This window comes from Callospermophilus lateralis, chromosome 4, assembly GCF_048772815.1.
Source record: "Callospermophilus lateralis isolate mCalLat2 chromosome 4, mCalLat2.hap1, whole genome shotgun sequence".
Lineage (NCBI taxonomy): Eukaryota > Metazoa > Chordata > Mammalia > Rodentia > Sciuridae > Callospermophilus > Callospermophilus lateralis.
Window position 1 is genome coordinate 57,582,235 of NC_135308.1, and position 8,645 is coordinate 57,590,879.

Genomic DNA, 8,645 nt, shown 5'->3' on the forward strand with positions numbered 1-8,645 from the left:
TTTTTTCTTTTTCTTTTCTCTCTCTCTCTCTCTCTCTCTCTCTCTCTCTCTCTTTTTTGGTACTGGGGATTGAACCCAGGGGCTCTTAATCACTAAGCCACATCCCCAACCTTTTTTATTTTTTATTTTGAAACAAGGTCTCACAAACTTGCTTAAAGCATTGCTGAGTTGCTGAGGCTGGTTTTGAACTTGTGATCCTCCTGCCTCAGCCTTCGGAGTTGCTGGTATTACAGGCGTGCACCACTTCGCCCAGTCTCATCTGTCATATTATTACTTGTTTTGATAATTGTTGGGCATATATTCTAAATAAGACTTCTTACAAAGGTATAAATCTTTGAAATAAAAAGGATGATACTTCTTATGTTTTTGCAGTTTAAAAATTTTTATTAGTTGTTGATGAACCTTTATTTTTATTTATTTATATGCAGTGCTGAGAATTGAACCCAGTGCCTCGTACATGCTAGGCAAGTGCTCTACCACTGAACTATAATCCCAGCCCCTGTTTTGGTAGGTTTTGCCCTTGCAGATTAAATCTGTTCTTTCAGATTAGTCTACTGGATTCCAACGACAGGATTAGAGGGAAATTTGCTTTGAAATTAAGGTATTCCAGTACTTGAAGGTGCAACAGAAATGACAAAAAGAGCTTTGTATTTAAATGAACTGATCCTGAGTATTTCCCACATTTAGTTCTATGTTTAGAATACAGAAACCTTAGATGAGAGGCCTTGAATTCTCTGAAAGTACTTCCAGAGATATTTAACCTGGCTGTCAACCTTCTGCTTACTGTGGAGGAGTAGTTTTGAAATAGCAGAGCTGAGGGGCCTCTTCAGTTGACACTTTGATCTCCTATTCTGAATCTGATGCTTTGAGAATATCATAGTCTTTCAGAGATGTTCTTCAAGTGCTTATCAGTTTAAGAGCAGACTGGAAGAAAGGTATACAAGGTATAGACTTGGTTTTTCATTACTGGGGAGTGTACCCAGGGCTAGGCAGCATTCTCAGTACACAAAGGTACAGATTTTTAAATTCCAAGTAAAATCACATAATTTTTCCAGTAAATTAATTTTTTTCTAACAGATTATAAGTATTTCTGTATTATCAATTTACATTTTATTTAATGTTTGTTTTAGTTAGCTTTTTTACAACTATGACCAAAAGACAAGAACAATTAGAGGAAGAAAAGTTTATTTGGGGGCTCACAGTTTCTGAGGTCTCAGTCTATAACAGCAGATTTCATTGCTCTGGGCTGGAGGTGAGGCAGAACATCATGGCAGAAGAGTGTGGTGGAGGAAAGCAAGGTGTCAGGAAACAGTTTCTCTCACCACAGACAAAATATATACTCCAAAGGCACGCCCTCGCCCTCAGGGACCCACTTCCTCCAGCCATACCCTACCTGCCTATAGTTACCACCCAGGGTAATCAATTCAAGCGGATTAATGTATTGATTAAATTCAGGCTCTTGGGACTCACTCATTTCGCTTCTAAACTTTCTTGCATTGTCTTTCACATCATTTTTTAGGTGAAATCTCATATATAAAACATAACAAAGTTTGAGTCAGCTAAAATAGCCTGCACATTTTAAATTTAAGTTTTGAAAACATATCCCCCCCTTCCTTCCTTCTGCCTTCCTTCCTTCCTTTCTTTCTACTGGGAAATGAGGCCAGGGGTGTTTAACCACTGAACTACATCCCCAGCATGCTCGCTCGCTCTTTCTCTTTCTCTCTCTCTATCTTCTTTTTGAGACAGGATCTCACTAAGTTGCTGAGGCCTGCCTTTAACTTGGTAACCTCCTGTCTCAGTATGTCAAATTGCTGGGATTAGACCCAACTCCACCCCTTTCAAAATTCATTACATTCAAGAAATACTATACTGAATACCTATTATGTGCCTGGCACAGTTCCACATGCTGGGGACATAGAATTTGAATAAGACAACATTCTTGCCCTCAGGAAACTTATATTGTGATGGGCAGATAAATAAACTAGTAAATACTATAATGTCAGGCTCAATTAGTACAATAATAATAATAATAATAACAACAACAATAATAATAATAAAAACAGGACAAGGGATAGAGAGTGGTAGGGGAGGGAATTTCAAATGGAGAATCAAAGAAGCCCTTTCTTGCAAGGTGGCATTTAATGGAGCCCCAAAAGAAGTGAAGAATGGCAAAGTGAATCAAAGACCTAGGAATTAGACCAGAAACTTTGCAACTGCTAGAAGATAACACAGACCCAACACTTCAAAACATAGGCAAAAGCATTGTCTTCCTGAATAAGACTCCTAAAGTTCAGGAAGTAAAACCAAGAATCACTAGTGGATGATATCAAATTTAAAAGCTTCTACATAGGAAAGAAAACAACAGCATGAAGAGAAAGCCTACAGAATGGGAGAAAATCTTGCCAGCTACTCTTCCACCAGAGGATGAGTATCCAGAATACATAAAAAGCTCAAAAAACATGCCACCAAAAAAATCAAATAACCCCATCAATAAATGGGAAAATGAACGGACCAGCCATTTTTAAAAAGAAGACGTAAAAATGGCCAACAAATACATGAAAAAAATGTTTAATATCTTTCACATTCATAAAAATGCAAATCAAAACTATGCTGAAATTTTATCTCTCTCCAGTTAGGTTGGCAGTCACTAAGAATACAAATAATAATAAATACTGGTGAAGATGTGGGGGGAAAATTACACTTATATACTGTTGGTGGGAATATATATTAGTACAACCCCTGTGGAAATCAGTATGGAGATTCCTCAAAAGCCTATGAATGGGGTTGGGTATTTAGCTCAGTGATAGATAGCTTGCCTAATATATATGAAGCTCTGGGTTGGATCCCCAGGGGTGAGGGGGGTGGAGGGGAAACATGATGACCATATGACCCAGCTATCAACTCCTTAGCATTTATCCAAAAGAACTAAAATTAGCATTCTAGAACTCCATATAACAATGTTTATAGCAGTGCAATTCACAATAGCCATGTTATGGAACCAATCCAGGGTTCCATTAACAGATGAATGCATAAAGAAAAAGTAGCATATATATACAACTGAGTTTTACTCAGTTGTAAACAAGAATGAAATTGTATCATTTGCTGATAAATGATGGAACTGGAGAACATCATGCTGAGTGAAATAAGCCTGACTCAGAAAATCAAGGGTCAAAAGTTTTCTCTCATATGTGGAAGACAGAAAAAAAGGAACTCAGAAAATTAGAAAGAAAACCAGTAGAGCAGAGGAGAAGATAGAGGGGGAGGAAGGAAGGGAAAGGGGAGGTACTAGGGAATAAAATTGACTACATTGTTATGTATGTATGAATATATCACAATGAATCCCACACTTATTTTATAATTATAATGCACCAATTAAAAAAGAGACCAGCAGAGTTGAGGAAGGGAGTGAGGAGAAAGGAGGAAAGAAAGGATAAGGGAGGTACTGTGGAGTAAAACTAAAGAAGTTATGTGCAATGTAACGTATACCACAGTGAATCCCCCTATTATGTATAATTATAGAGTGCCAATAAAAACACAAAAAGAAGTGAAGCTTAAGCCATAAAAATATCTGGGGAAAAACCATGCCAAGCATACGATAGCAAAGACCCTGAATTTGAGCATGCTTTGTGTCTTTGAAGAAACAACAAGGAGGCCAGTGTGGGTATAGAGCAAAGAGTAAACAGAGGGTGCTTGGAAATGAAATTGGAGAAATAGCCCAAAACTCATCATTTCAGACCTTATAGTTCATGATCTTATACAGATGTTTTTGGATGTAATAGTGGCATGATTTTTTTTTTCATAATTTCTGAGGATCACCCTGGCTGTCTCGGGAAGACAAATCATTAGGTATAACAGTTATCAAGATAACACAAATTAGATCATCGAGATGACATTGAAAGTTGTGAGAGGTGGTGAAATTTTGGAAACATTTTGGAGTTGGGCCTATAGTCCCTAACCTGTTAGATGAGAGAAATGAGAAAAAGAAGAATCAAGGATGACTAAGAGGATTTTGGCTTGAGCCACTGGGTGAAGTGAAGTATCTTCACAAGATAGGAAAGGTTGAGGAGAGGCAAATATTAAAGGAGCCAAGGAGTTGATTTTGGACACATTCATTTTTATTTTCTTACTGGATATTTAATTAGAGTTGTGAGCACCTAGCAGTAAGTACACATAATTTTCTGGTCCATTTCTTACCGAAATCCCACCCAGCAAGTGTTGCCAGGTCCTGGAAGGAGCAGCAGATGCTCCTTGGTTGGGGCCAAGTTCTGCTCCCTACTTCTTTGTCCTCCAAAGCTCTTAGTTCAACCATTGGAAGCGTCTCTCTTTGCCATCATCCTCCTTGGCTACTTATGAAGACCCGGCTCCTGCTGGTAGCTGAGCACTCTTCTCAGTTCATATCCTGCCTATAGGAGCTTGGATCTTAGAAACATTTTATGAATTTGCACAATTTCAGCATGTTTAGTTCAAGTTGGGAAAAAAATTTTTACTAGGTAAAACTTTTAAAAATATTTATGAGAATTCTATGTAACATCTGATTGAAGTCCACTCCATTAGATAAAAGTCATATGAAAAAATTCTTTTCAGACAAATTTCTCTCTTCAGACTTAATTGTGACAACCTTGGGCACACCAAACTTGGTAAGATATCCTTATTATTCCTACTGCCTGTTTTGTTTAACTTAAAAGATCTACTATAGGCTCACTTAGCCTTTTCTAGAGGTCTTAATAAAAGAACCTTCCAACTTCACCTGAGGATGCTTTACTGATTTGGAGACAGGAGATGAGAACCAGACATTTTTTCAAATCTGCTAGCTTTTGGTCTCCCTTTTCCCTTTCTGCAGTTCTCAGAATATACAGCTAAAAGATACCAACGAACACATTCAGCATTCTGCCTGGAAATCATTTTTTTTTTATCAAGATGTAAAAGTTCACTGGGAATGTTTTATTTGTTGCAAGTTGCTATAGGTAGTAGTTTAAGCAAATATTTCACCACTGCATAATATGTGCTATTGTTTTTCCAGTTTGCTATAGTAGTTTCCTTGTTGCTCAAAAAATACTAAAAGTTTAGATTCTTGTTTGGATTAAAACATGCAGCTTATTGGTAAAGCTAAACTGCACTATTCCTAGCACTACCAAAACCAAAATCAAATAACAGCAACAACAAAACAGATTCTTCACTATTTACAAGGTTATTTCTGAGTGGCAAAAATTGTCTCTCCATGTTTTCCCCTTTGTTATATATTTCTCCTGTATTTCCCCCATTCAATCTTCATTACCATAATCAGACCAACAGAAAATGTGAGGACATGTTTTTCTTGCATCTGTAGTGGAACCCTTGGCAATAGGCAGTAACTGCATAAAGCCTGTCAAGTAGATACATTCTCACTGTTTCTCAGTCTTTGCCCACCACCTGGTCCCAAAGCCAGTGCTATATATTTTAAACTTCTATTAAAGCAGCAGCCACTTCTAGATGCCAATTTCTATATTGGTTAGGTATTGCTGTGTAACATATCTTTATTAGACTTTGAATACGTATATTCCTATACATTGATATCTATATGTATGAATATGTCACTATATCATATTTGACTGTCTCTCCTAAGAATTCATGTGTTAGACACTTAAACCTTAAATTCATATGTTGATGATATTTGGAGGTAGAGCTTTTGAGAAGTAATCAGAGTTATATGAGTTCATGAGGGGAAGCATGATGGGATTATTGGTTAATTTTGATGCAGCAAGAACACCCTCAGCAGATATCATACCGTGTGACCTTCCGAGCTGAATAAACTAATGTTTTTTTTTTTTTTTTTTTTTTTTTTTTTTAGAAATTATTCAGTTTGCAGTATCCTGTCATAGAAAAAGAAAACAGACTAAGCACTCTAAAACTCAGAGGTTTAAAACAGTAAGCATTTATTATTGCTCACTTTTTTTTTTTTTTTTTTAAAGTCAGGTGGGTGGTTCTGCTGACCTTGGACTTGCTCAAGAATCTGCAGTCAGCTGGTGGAAAGGCCTGCAGCTGCTTGATCTAGAATGCCCTCATATGTCTTAGAATTGGTAGGTTTTTGCCAGGGGCAAAACAGTGAGCTTTTATTAGGCTGGTTATTTTGGGGATGTTCTTATGGGGGCTAGGTAGAGTACCAAGATACAGAAGTTGAGTTATGCAAGGACATTTAAGCTTAGGCTTGGAATTGGCACCCTGTTATTTCTGTCACACTTTGTAGCCAACCTTGTCACAAAGCTGGCTTGAGTTTTCTTCTCTGACCCATGTATTATATAGAAGTGTGCTGTTTAATCTCCACATATTTGGGGTTCTTCCAGTTATTGATTTCTTGTTTAATTCCATTGTTGTCTGAAAGTTTGCTTTATGTGATATCTATTACTTTAAATTTGTTAAGGTATATTTTATTGCCTAGTGTCTTTATACATGTCTTTTGATTCATATACATGTATTAGGCATATTTTATGGGAATTTCTGGGTCATAAAGCATGTGTACATTTAGGTCTAGTAGATATCAATAGGCAGTTTTCCAAAGTGGCTGTCACAATTATTCCTCCACCAATAATTCTTGATTTTCTTAGTTTCTTGCTCCTTGTGCTCCACATCTTGTCCTTCACTTGGTATTGTCAATTTTAAAATTTGTAACCATTTTGGTGGGTGTTAGTAGTACTTTATTGTGTTCACTTGCATTTCCTTGATGAATAAAGAAGTTAAGCATCTTTTCACATACTTACTGGCTATTTAGATTCCTTCTTGGTGAAGTGCTATATTTTTTGATTGCTTTTCTTTCTCTCTTTCTTTCTTTCTCCCCCCCTTCCTCCTCCTCCTTGACTGCTTGTCTTTCTTATTTGCGTTGTAGGAATTCTTGACATGTTCTGAGTATTAACTCTTTGTTAGATACTATCTATTGAAAATATTATGAATCTGGAATGTCTCCCAAAGGCTCATGAGTTGAAGACCTGGTACCCAATGCAGCAATATCCAGGGTTAGGATTTTGAGGATGTGATAGAATCCTGAGAGACTATCCTTATCAGTGGATTAATCCTGTGATAGCTGAATGGACTACTGGGAGGTGGTAGAAACTATTGGCAGGTGGGGCATGACTAGAGGAAGTGGGTCATCCAGGATGTGCTCTTAGGGATTATGTCTTGTCCCCACCCCGCCACCCCATTCCTGTCTGCCATGAGCTGAGCAACTTTCTTCTACCACCCTTCTGCCATGATGTTCTGTCTCACCTCAGGCTCAGAGCTATAGAACTGGCTGACCATGGGGTGAAACTTCTAAAACCAAGCCAAAACAAATATTTCCTCCTATAAGTTGTTCATATCAGATAGTTTGGTAATAGTGATGAAAAACTAATACAGAAGTATCTCTTATCTATCATTTTCCCACTTTCTAATGGTGTCTTTCATGAACAGAATTTCTTACTTTTTTCATTTTGTTTCTGGGGATTGAATCCAGGGTCTTGCATATTCTATGCACATGCCCTACCACCTCCAACCCCTAGAACTCATTACTTTTAATATACTCAATTTTCAATCTTTTGTGTTTGATTTTTCTAGAAGTGGACAGTATTATTAGCTAACCATTTTTTGCAGAGAAGTTAATTGAAGTGCTTGGCATGGGAGCTCTGCAGGGTCAGGACTAGGATAAGGCAGACCTAGGACAGCATATGTGGGTCCTGCAGCTGCACCCAAGATTTGCAGTGACTGCCCTCCTAAACAAAAGCAATAACTTCATGGGAACTGAATTACCCCTTTCCATGATCACAAGTCTGATTGATAAACATTGGGAACTGCAAGTGGAAATTGCCTCTTACACCCACAAGCAATAAGGACTTCTCCAGAGCTACTCCCAGAACCAGAACTGAAATAATGATCAATTAGACCAGAGTTGGATCAAGTTGGCTTAATTATGTGTACCCTTTCCCCTGTTCCAATTCTTCCTGTATTTGAATCTAAAGCTCATTTATCCACACAAAGGGCTGAAATGCTGGATCTTACTTTGCCTTCCAAATATGGCCATGTTGATTAAAGTTATTTTTCTGCTTTTCACCATCACCTTTTCTTTATTTCTTTTTTTTGGGGGGGTGGGAGTGAGGAAGGGGGTTGATTCATTGAAATCCCCCATGTCAGGCTTCTAGCCTAGAGCTCCATTAACAGCTCCAGCCCTCCCCAAAGTCTTAAATTATGTCCTTAGGTTGATCACCACCTGGACTAAGGCAAAATATTTTTAATTGGTTTATCTGGATTGGATTCTCAGTATCAGTTTTCCTTTAGCAGTATTGTAGTCCATGTGGCTGCTATAACAAAATATCTTAGACTGGGTGCCTTATAAGCAACTGAAGTGACGACTTGGAGACTGGGCAGTCCAAGATGGAAGCTCAGGCAGATTTCCTCAGGTGATGGTAGGACTCCCCTGCCATCTCTGTCAGACTCTGTCCTCCTGACCAAATCACATCCCTGATGGTTCCCCTCCCAACACAACTGCACTAGGACACAAACATTTAGTCTACATCAACCAGCAATACCAAACTAAATGATCCTACTAAAGTTCACTCTACCAAACACCAAGGAAACTGATTAAAGGATCTCATAATTGGATTCGCAAAAAAAAAAGACTCACAATTTTCCTAAATAGTTAA